We start from the raw sequence: 12,181 nt of genomic DNA, 5'->3' as shown, positions 1-12,181 counted from the left end.
AGGCGCGGGCAGAGTGGATGGGCCAGGCCTGCATGAGGGAACGAGGTGGTGAAGTTATCAAGGAGAGTGGAAGCCCTGAGAAGTGGCTCCTGTCCGTGGAGATATACAGTGGGGCCTTGACTTACGAGTTTAATTCGTTCCGTGACAGAGCTCATAACTCAAATTACTCGTGTGTCAAATCAAAAAGTGAGACACGTGATGCCGGGCTGATGATGTCGCGTTCACTGTGACATTCGCTGCGCCAACTAGCGGTGGGGTATCTGAAGCTGGCTCGTAACCCGAATTTTAGCTCGCAACTCAAAGCAAAAAATCGGCCGTGAGACGGCTTGTATCTCGAAAAACTCGTTAGTCGGGTCACTCGTAAGTCAAGGCCCCACTGTATGGGGCGTGAACAGGAAGTGGACCACGATGTAGTAGGTGGAGCACAGGATTGGAAGCCCGAGGGACTTTCAGCTCTGTCACTTACTGCTGACGGAGCTGGGGCGTAGTCTCTCAGGACATCCGTTTCTTCATTTTAAAAAGTAATGATCTGCCCCGCCGGCGTGGCTCAGTGGTTGAACATGGACCTCTGAACCAGGAGGTCATGGTTCGATTCCTAGTCAGGGCACATGCCCGGTTGCAGGCTCAATCGCCAGTAGGGGGCGTGCAGGAGGCAGTTGATCCATGATTCTCTCTCATCATTGATGTTTCTATCTCTCTCCCCCTCTCCTTCCCTCTCTGAAATCAAATATATATATATATTTTAAAGTAATGAGCCCGGCTGAGGAAAAGTAATGATCTACTTTGCATGATTGTTGTGAGGATTGGCCTTACATATACACGTGTCTAGTAAGTGCCCAGACCAAAGAAGGCATTCAAGAAGCGTCAGTGATGGTTACAGGGTTGAAGGGTGTCATAGAAATAGATGTATTATTCAAGTGGACATGGGACGGGAGTGTCCTGGATGTGTTCCCACCTTCCGCCTCGCTCCCCGGCGGGTCATTCTCCAGCGAGCTAGAGATACAGACAGACATTGCCTCGGCAGAATGGGGTGGGCTTGCCCTGCAATTTGCTTTGTCGTCCCTGGCACTGAGATGACTTTGTGTGACTGTGTGGCGTCTCTTTCATTTTACCAAAATAGACACTCTATCCCTGTGTCACTGGAGAAAACCCTGCTCTGCCCCCAAGCCTTACAGCCACTTTCCATCAAATTCCCTAGACCAGGGGTGGCAGATGTCAAGCCCGCAGGCCCAATAAGGCCCGAGAAATCATTAGGTCTGGCCCTGCCAAGGCATTAGGGCTGACTTAATTAAATGTCTGACCAAATAGAGCAGGCTAATTTTTAAACTGATAATATTTGTACGGCCCGAGAATGATGTTATCAGTATCCACATGGCCCATGGCAGAAACAGGTTCCCCACGCCTGCCCTAGATGCTCTGCCCTCTACTTCCGGTCCAATCGGCGTCTCTAGCGTCTGCATTTTGGAAATAGGGGAAGGGTCACGAGTTTGCTCCCCGTTGGCCCTTGGAAGGCTGCCTGGTTCTGGAAGTTGCAGTGAGAGGCTTGTCATGACTCATCTCTGCTCTTTTGTCCCATCCAGAGAAGGGCTCCTTTGCTCCAGGCTGGCGTTCCATTTGTACAGACCCGTTTCCTGCCAAAGGCTCTATTTCCCCCAAAGAAAATCAAAGATGTTCTGAGCCGTTCATTGATTCTGCATATGAGGAGGTGATGACCAAAATTTCATTAAAAATTAGCGAGTCTGCCCTGGCCAGGCGGCTCGGTTGGTTGGAGCGTTGTCCTGTACACTGAAGGTTGCGGGTTTGACTTTTGGTCAGGAATGTGTAGTACTGGAGGCAACTGATCGATGTTTTTCTCTCACATCGATGTCTCTCTCTCTCTCTCTCTCTCTCTCTCTCTCTCCCTCCCTCCCTCCCTCCCTCCCTCCCTCCCTCCCTCCCTCCCTCCCCTTCTCCCTCTCCCTCTCCCTCCCTCCTCTTTCCTTGCTCTCTAAAAAATCAGTAAAAACATATCTTCAGTTGAGGATGAAAAATTAGTGAGTCTGAAGCCAATTTTTTAGAAATGTATACCTATTTTCCATTGAAAGCATATGCCAGTTTTTTTGCTAGACAGATTTAAGATTTGGATACTCATCTCGTGTACTGATTATCAATGTGCGACCACTGCTGGATTATTTAGGAAAGGTGGACACATGTGCATGGCTGTATCTCATTTTCTTTCATTTCCAAAAGCGCAGAGTGGATGGCCTGTGTTCAGTGCTCAGCTTGCCAGCAGCAGGGATGTGCAGGCATCCGGGACGTCTTTCCTGCGCCCCCTTCTCCCTGCTGCCCCGTCTCTACCCTGACAGGGCTGGTGCAGGTTTGACAGAGGAGCTCAGCCTGCTCGTTCTAGTCTGGGGCAGATTTGCATTTGGAGTTGCACTTAGGTTTCTTGGTTTTATCCTCCCGGCTAGTCTCCTCCTGAGTGACAGGATTAATAGCACTGCTGTGTCCGCTCCTGGGACTCAGCGCGGCCTCGGCCTCGGCCGGTGGTGGGAGTCCCGGCAGCCTCCCTGGCTCCCCTGCCCTGCACACGGGACCCCCATGGCCAAGGGCTCTGGTTACTCTTTTTAAAATCATCACACACACACATGCGCAGACACATACACAGAGACAGACACATACACATTGTTTTTTTCTTTTTTGAAACTGGGTTAAAAATACACAAATTTCCTTCGGTTTTTAGAATGACTTTTTCTATGTGTATACATGTATGTAGGTGTGTATAAATACAAATGCATATAAAAATAGAAAATTATAGCCGTAGCCAGTTTGGCTCAGTGGATAGAGCATCGGCCTTTGGACTGAGGGGTTCCAGGTTTGATTCCGGTCAAGGGCATGTACCTTGGTTGCGGGCACATCCCCAGTGGGAGGTATGCAGGAGGCGGCTGATCGATGTTTCTCTCTCATCGATGTTTCTAACTCTCTATCTCTCTCCCTTCCTCTCTGTAATAAATCAATAAAATATATATTTTTAAAAAATAGAAAATTATATATTTATATAATATATAAGAGTATATATTTATATAATATTTATCAGTGTTTTACCTCTGTAGTCAAATGTCAAGAAAAGGCCCCTTTTTGGGTAATAAGGTGACCGCATGTTTCAGATGGAAATGAGAACTTGGCAATCACTTCACTGCAAACTACCATTCCACAGTCAGAAGGAGAAAGGGACCAGGATATCACTCATGACAGAGACCGTTTCCACAGTCAGTCCTGCTTGAGGACATCCGATTAAAACCACAAAAGGCACACCACGCGGAGACACCCCCCCCCCCCCGCCCCCCGCATCTGACACACTATGAAGGTGGGGAGAGCCTCTAGAAATAGAATCCTGCACCAAACTCCAGGTCCGAAAGCCTTGTAGCAGCTCCTCCGGGAGGGCCCGCCCTCCACGCACTGTGCGCTGTGGTTACGGTTGGGAAACGCTGGGAGCCTGTCATTGGGGCCACATGGTTCTTTTGGAACAAACGCCACAAGTCAATTGTGGTTGGGGAGCTTTCGTGTTGGACGTGAGTTAGGGGTCAGTTTTTCAGGAAAGGAGGGTTTCCCTCTGGCACCCCGCCGTGCAGAGAGGCTTTCTCTTGCGCTATGAGTTGAATTCACTCCTTGGATTTGTATTGTTTCCTCTGGACTTCTGTGACTTAAAGTGCACCCAACCTTTTTCAGTCTTCAGGGGGATGTGGCTCCGTGGGTGGTGAGAGAACCATCAAGGTACCGGAGAAGACAGGTGCGGCTTGTCACCCTCAGGGAGGTGGCTCACGGCCCCACGCTGTCTGCACACGCAGGTCGTGGAGGACGCTGGCTCATTTCTATGCTCTACTGGGTCCTCTTCCTCACTTACTTGAGACGCATGCGTGGTTTAGCGGAGATCTCACCTTGAACACCTGCAAGGAGGCATTCACGGTCACTGACAGGACACCTTCCCTCTCCTGGGCAGAAGCAGATGAGTAACAAACACGCGTTCGTTCAGCAATGACACCAAACAAGGGACGCCCAGCTGGAGACCTCACAGTGTGTGGTCTGGAGCTGTGTGTTTGAAGTCTGTGTCCGGCGGGGTGGCCAGGAGTTTGTGGCGCTAATGATGCCCGTGGCGTGCTGGGGCCATTTCTACCTGTGGCGCCTCTACTGAGAGGCTGTAAGGGAGGCAGGAAAATGCCCCGCGTGCTTGGAAATGCTGGAATTACCGCTGCCCGAACTAAGTTTGATCTCTTCGCCTTCAGAAAGAAAACCCCCAGGTGCAAAAACCGTTGGCGAACAAAGAGTTTTATTTAAAGTCCGTCTCTCTTTCTCCCCCTCCCCACTCACCACACTCTGGCAACTTCTTTTGACTTCAAGGGGCCAACAGTCTTGAAACCTTTCTTATGAAAACAACATTGAGAACCGTATCGCGAACATCATGCTGTTTCCAAAGGTATTTTTTCCAGAATGGTTTAGAAACGTCTAGAAAAAATACATGGAGGTCCATTTGGGACTTTGAATCATTTCTGCTTTGGACACTGGGAAGAAAGACTTGGGGTTTCAGTTTAGTGAAAAGATAAAGAACTTCAAGGTAGGCAAAGCACGTGCATCCACATAGTCACGTTGTTACCCTGGCCGTGAGCACTACCTTGTACAAGAAGGGACATTCCGAGGAATATTCAAATTTGTTCTCATGCCAAATGATATGAAAAGGGTAATTGAGAGGACTTTCCCTCGGGTTCCTGGTCACTAACAAACTGCATGAATAAAAAACATTGTTTGCCTCTTCAGTCATCTCTTGCCTCTTTCCTTGAGTGATCTGAAGAATAAGGTCTCTAGAGCAGGGGTTCTCAACCTTCTGGCCCTTTAAATACAGTTCCTCATGTTGTGGCCCAACCATAAAATTATTTTCGTGGCTACTTCATCACTGTCATGTTGCTACTGCTATGAATCCTCATGTAAATATCTGATATGCAGGATGGGCTTAGGCGACCCCTGTGAAAGGGTCGTTCGACCGCCAAAGGGGTCGCGACCCACAGGTTGAGAACCGCTGGTCTAGTGACTAGTGCTTGGTCAGAGTCAGTAAAAAAAGACCAATGGCCTGACTCAGCAGTCAGACTGGAGGAGTTTTCTTACTCAGCCTTTTTGTTGTATTCAGGTCTTCACCTGATTGGGTGAGGCCCACCCACATTGGGGAGAGCAATCTGCTTTCCTGTCTCCTGACACAATGTTATTCTCATGCCGAACCAGCCTCACACACACCCCGCATAATGTTTTACAGATGTCTGGGCCTCCGTGGCCAGTCAAGTTGAAACCTAAAAGTAACCATCAGAAGTGAATGCTATGGGCTGAAGGTCTGTGCCCCCCTAAAATTCATATGTTGAAGTCCTAATCCCCAATGTGATAGTATTGGAGATGGTGCCTTTGGGGGGTAGTAAGGTTCAGATGAGGTCATGAGAATTGGCCATTTCTCCAAGGACTCCTAGCTCTTGGAGTGAGAATACCATCAAAAACTTAGACCCTGACACTCGTCTGTTTGCTTTTCCTGGGGTGTTGTTTCTTCAAGCCCTTTTAGTTGCCAGAGCAAGGAAATATATACATGCATGTGCACATGGATATATGTAACTATCTGTATCTCTCTGTTAAGCTAAATATGACTTGATACTGATAGCTCCAACTGTTATCTCATTGATCACTCTAGCCTCCTCCCCTTGCTTGTCTATAACCTCTCCCTCAACAGTGAGAAGCCTGGCTCCCACCATCCATTCATTTAATTGTGATATTCCAGTATACATATATAGTGGTCTCAGAATTATTAATACCTGTCCTATGAAAAACAACTTTAACAACCAGAGCACAATGAAAAAACAGATTTCATTCATTGACTTTTCCTCCCAGTGAGCTTGTTTCATTTAGATTTGTAATATGGTTAGATTCATTTGTCACCATCTGTACTCCATCCTGGGACCACCTGACCTCCTAAATGATTTTTCAAGTTCATGTCCTTGAAGGTTCAGTGTTTATGCTGTGAAGTTCTGTGGGTTTTGACAAATAGATAGTCTCAGAGACAACAACCCCTGGGATATCCTTTTACAATAAATATTTAATATATATATATCTTCACCTAAAGTTTTTTTTTGGATGGATTCATGATTTTACTCATGAATCCATGTATTTCTTTATTTAACAAGCACATAGATAAAGTATTTACTCATTTAATATTCTTAGCATTCCTATGAGATAGGTGCTATTATTATCCTTATATTACAGACAAGGAAGCTTGGGCAAAGAAAGGTTAAATAACTTGACAAGGTCACACAGCTAGTATGTGCTTATCACCCAGGCAAACACAGCAACTGTGGCCTGTTACGTAGATGTTCATATCACATGGGTCCTTGGGTGCAGCTGAGCAGGTCTGCGTGCCTTCCTGCATGTATGCTGTGCTCTGTGGTCCAGGGCTGCAGGGACACAGCAAGCAGGAGCCATGCGATACGCTTTGAACAGTTTCCTCAGCGGTTGTGACATTGATGAGATAGAGTAATTTACAGCTGCTTTGCTGAATAATTCACCAATCAGATCATTCAGAAAAGCAGCAAAGTGTGCAATAGGGAATCAAGGGAGGAATACAATTGGATCGAGAGGGGATAAATAGCAACCAGCCAGGCTGACTGCTGCCCACCAGGGCCAGCGGTGGTGAAAGGCAGGTCTCTGCGGGCCTCCCTGTGCTGCCTCCAGGAGGCACACGTGGTGGGCTGCTCAGCGTGCTGCTTCCTACATCGAGCCGTCGAGAGCCAGCGTCGGCTTTCAGTGGACTGTGAACTTGTCTTTCTCTCACGTGTCTGTTTATTCTGCATGAACGTGTAAGTTACTGTCTAGGGCAGCGGTTCTCAACCTGTGGGTCGAGACCCCTTTGGGGATCGAACGACCCTTTCACAGGGGTCGCCTAAGACCATCGGAAAACATATAATTACATATTGTTTTTGTGATGAATCACTATGCTTTGATTATGTTCAATTTGACACAATGAAATTGGGGGTGACCACAACATGAGGAACTGTATTAAAGGGTCGCGGCATTAGGAAGGTTGAGAACCACTGGTCTAGGGTGTGGAGCAGCCCTGGGTGTTAGGGTCTCTCTCGTAGATTCCCCTAGACCAGGGGTGGGGAAGGTCTGGCCCGTGGGCCGTGTAAGGCCTGGAAATCATTTGGTCCGGCCCTGCCAAGGCATTAGGGGTGAGTTAATTAAACGTTTGACCACGTAGAGCAGGCTGATATTTAAATTGATAATTTTTATGGCCCACGAATGGTGTTATAAATATCCAAATTGCCCTTGGCAGAAAAAAGGTTGCCCGCTTGCTGAAAATTGCATGGCTTCTAATGATCACGTGGGGAATACTTTGCAGTTGGTAAAGGACTTTGCATGCGGTCTGTTTAATCTATGCAACTTACTCTTAAGGTCAATGTCACAGGTTACCTGCGCCTCAGAGGGGAGGACCAGTGCACAGGAGGGTACTGTCCTGCTCGGAGCGTCTACAGTTCAGAATTCTGACTCCAAATCCCCCGTTCTTTCCCGTCTTCTCCACTTGTCTTAGTCTGATACGCCACAAGGAAAGGAAAATCAGATTTAACTCAGAGAGCTGGCCCTCGTGATAAACATTCCATTAATTTCAGTCATTTCTGCTTTCTTTACTCCATCTATTACTCCACATAGACATCTGTGTACTATCACTTGGGAATCAAAGACATGTGCCTTGTAGCATAACTTCAAGATTAAATGACCATTTCGAACGCTCGTTTTTCTAATCTTGTTTAGTGCCTGTACCACAAGCACTTTTGCTGCACTCTGGGCTTTCGGAGTGACTTATCTTAATTAACCGAGAAGAAAGCAGAGTGACCGGGCCAAGAGCAACGATGCCAGCTTTAGAATCAATCCAGACAAATAAATAGATGGAGCAGGACTTTCTTCAGTGGTCTCGCAGAGAACCTTCTAGTCTGGCTTAGAGAATCTTCAGAGAATTATACTAAGGAAATAGTTACGTCCAGCTTACCATTTCTCATAGTTGAGATGCCAGATGATTTTTTAAAAAAATATGTTTTTATTGATTTCAGAGATGCAGTGGGGGGTGGGGGGGGGAGAGAGAGAGAGAGAGAGAGAGAGAGAGACAGAGAGACAGAGAGACAGAGAGACAGACGTCAGTGATCACTGATTAGCTGCCTCCTGTATGCCCCACACATGGAGCCTGCAACCTGAGCACATGCCCTGAGCGAGAATCAAACCGTGACCTCCTCCTGGTTCATAGGTTAACACTCAACCACTGAGGCCACACCAGCCGGGCCTGATTTTTTATACTAGCAGTAATCACTACTAATTTTATATTGTAATGTATAACCCAAAAAGTGCTTGAGTCAGTATTTGTATGTTGATTGGACATCTCTAACTTCCTTCTAATCCCGAAGGCATATGCTGAGAGCTAGACTTCCCAGCGTCTTTGTCATTTTACCTAGGTAAATGGGCCATTAGTTAGAGCATCAGATTTCTTTGCCCATTTTAGCCATTGAATGGAATTTCCTTCCGGTTGATTTATGTGTTGTAGCGATATTTGCACACCAGAACATTCCCTATCAATGTGTCATGGGTAGTTGACTTATATTGCAATGACCAGCTAGGTCCTGCCTTTTCTCTTGTGGTTGGAATTATGGTTCATTGTCTACTTTTGGTACTTGGTATGTTCGAATGTTTAATGCATATTTTGAAACTCATCTTTTTCTATCGTCACTTGAAGTTAGTCATTGTATTCATCTCTGACCACTGGAAAACTTTAGAATCCCATCTCCTTCTCTTCTCTCTACTATGCCATAATCTGTTGTTATCGTCTTTTATTTTCATTAATCAGTAAAGATCATATATCAACTATTGTTTAAGAATACCATCATTTATTTTGGAGGTATCACATCATCTTCCCTGTTATGTAATTAATTTTTAATTTTTCTTCATGCATCCTTGAGTGATTCAGAGCAGGTTTGGTGTGATAAGCCATCTGCATTCTGGCATGGCCAAAGTATTTTTTTTCTTTTCTGATATACAGAGTGTCCCCAAAAATATGTGCACACTTTAACAGCTGATAGCTCAGATTTGAAAATGAAATGTATTTTAATAAACACTGCCTTAATAATTATTCCAAGTGTGTGTATACATTTTTGGGGACACCCTACCTATATACATTTTTTTTTACCCTTGACTGTGTACAGAATCCTAGGGTCCAAATAGCTACTCCTGAAACTTCAAACATGTTGCTTCTGATTTGTAGTAATTTTCTAGTGATGCTGGTAAAAACCAAATGTAAATTTTTAAAAGGGATATCTGTTCATTTCTTTGAGAATTTAATGCTTTTGTCGTTATCCCTGGAATTCTAGTTTTACAAGGCTGTGATTTATATGAGTCATTTATAATTTTTTTCATTTATACATTTTTAAAAAATATATCTTACTGATTTTTTTTTACAGAGAGGAATGGAGAGGGATAGAGAGTTAGAAACATTGATCAGCTGCCTCCTGCACACCCCCCACTGGGGATGTGCCCACAACCAAGGTACATGCCCTTGACCGGAATCAAACCTGGACCTTTCAGTCCGCAGGCCGACGCTCTGTCTACTGAGTCAAACCAGTTAGGGCTCATTTATACATTTTTTAACTTGTTAGTGTGCTTTTCAGTATAAAGAGCTATGACTTTCTTCATATCAAAGACATTTTTTTTCCTGGACTCAATTGATTAATTAATCTCTACCTTTCATGTCTCTATGCTTTAGAACTCTCACTAAATGGAAGTTGGGCTTTCTAAATGAATCCTTCAGCATTTCGCACAGTGCCTCTAATGCCCTAGGTACATTATAAAATCACTTAAATTAAAAATGCCCTCAGCAAGGAACACAATGCCTAATCTTGATGGGCTCACATATGAAGAGTTCAGTGCACATGAAATGTACCTTGAAGACAGAGCCAGGTTATGATATTTGGAAGTGAGATTTAACGTGAAAGCAATGGCTTGAGCTAAGGCATGGAGAGACACTGGGGAGGTTCCGGTGGCAAAAATCGCCTCGTTAGAAGAAAGGATTTGGGCCGAGAAGTAAGAAAATACACAGCTGGAGGGTTTTGAACACCAGATACAGAAATGTAGGTACCTCATGGAGGGCCAGTCAGAAGCCCCAGGATGGAGCCCGTTCCTAAGATGCCACAGAAAGCTGGTTAGTTGTCTGGGTGACACAGTTTGGAAGAGAAAGGTTGAAGGGTGGTCAGTTAGGAGGCTTGATGAGAAATGAGAAGGGTTAGGACCAGCGTGACGCCATTAATCAAGGAAAGGAGAGATGGAATGCAGGAAGGAAGGGAGAAATGAAATAGATAAGGACATGGCCACCAGGAAAAGTTAATACCAGGAAAAGTCGAAGCTTACGAGAAACAGAGGCAGTCAAAAAGGCCTTATTTTGGTGGAAAGATGATTTCAACTTTCAATGTATTGAAGTTCCGGTTTTTGTAAGCTTTCCCCTGGGGCAGTGGTCAGCAAACTGCGGCTCTCGAGCCACATACGGCTCTTTGGCCCCTTGAGTGTGGCTCTTCCACAAAATACCGACTTCTGCGCATGGGCCACGAAGTTTCAATCGCACTGTACGTGCGCGCCCGCACGTGGTATTTTGTGGAAGAGCCACACTCAAGGGGTCAAAGAGCCGCATGTGGCTCGCGAGCTGAAGTTTGCCGACCACTGCCCTGGGGCAATCCAACAGGCACATAGAAATGGGGTGTTAGCAAACGGGGGAAAGGAACCCTCCTTGGCCACAGTATGAAGGGTACAGGTGTCATCTAAGGTATGTTTTCCCCTTGAGGTCATGATAACACTTTATGGCTAAAACAGTAAAGAGAAAGGAATTTAGGGCTAAATTGGCCATAACACTTCCTTTATCATAAGAATTTAGGGGAAAAGGGAATTACAACTTCTTGGGGACATTGAGGACTTGAGCTGGCCTTTGGTGGGTAGGGAGGTCTGGCATGGGAAGGTTGACATGGATGCTGTCTTTTATTTATTTATTTTTATATATATATATATATTTATTGATTTTTTACAGAGAGGAAGGGAGAGAGATAGTTAGAAACATCGATCAGCTGCCTCCTGCACATCTCCTACTGGGGATGTGCCCGCAACCCTGGTACATGCCCTGGACTGGATTCGAACCTGGGACCTTTCAGTCCGCAGGCCAATGCTCTATCCAGTGAGCCAAACCGGTTTCGGCAGGATGCTGTCTTTTAGAATTAGCAGGTACCCATACGCTGTGGTCATTATGAGTAAACGTCTTGACAAGTAATCAGTCCTGTTGAAAGGCAGGTGCGGGATCCCCACGCACTTGTGGGCTCTCTGCTCTGTGCCCAGCTCAACGTTGTAGGCACTCCCGTCCTCCTAAACCCGAGGTAGGTCTGCGGCTCTTTAGGGCTGTGGCTGGCACAGGGCCACCAGTTTAGCAGCAGATGCAAACTGTGCAAGTGCAGGAATCTATGTCCTTGTAAACAGGATGGTGCTTCATCCCTTGGAAAGTAATACAAGACAAGATATACAGCGTGTCGGTGATTTTGTTTCCCAGGAAAATCTAATGGGCATTTGACAGCTGAGCACCCTCAGGATTGGCACCAACAGACCAAAAAAAGTCCTTTCCCAGCAAAGAACAGACTGTCATCTCGCCACACTTTCCCCGCATTATCCTCTCCCTGCTTTCCTGGAAGGGAGTAAAACACATGATTTGTGTGTGTGTGTGCATGTGTGTGAGAGAGATGTGACATTTGCTCTGAGTTCTGCAGAGCAATATTGGGAAGCCAGGTTTCTCCCGGAGTTCTCAGTGATTTTGGTGGGAAGCATTTCGCTTAATATTCCCAGTCCCTGCTCCTCTGGCAGGCCTGGAAAGGGATATTCTGGAACCGCTGATTCTGCAGATGGAGACTTGCCCCCGTCTCTTATGACTCAGCTCAAATGTCATGATTTCCAGGGAGCTTTGGCTCTCCGGCTCCTCTGGTCCCAACCCAGGCTCTGCCCAGTGCCTCTCCATGCTGTTCCTTTAGCTGCATCTATAGCACTGACTCCTATGTCTGTTCATTGTTGGCTGAGTTATCGGTCAACCTTGAGCTTCTTGAGTGGGAGAGGCAGG

This window comes from Myotis nattereri (genome assembly GCF_964212035.1).
Source record: "Myotis nattereri genome assembly, chromosome: 21".
NCBI classification, from domain to species: domain Eukaryota; kingdom Metazoa; phylum Chordata; class Mammalia; order Chiroptera; family Vespertilionidae; genus Myotis; species Myotis nattereri.
The sequence above is the reverse complement of the archived record's forward strand: the minus strand, read 5'-3'. Positions refer to the sequence as shown.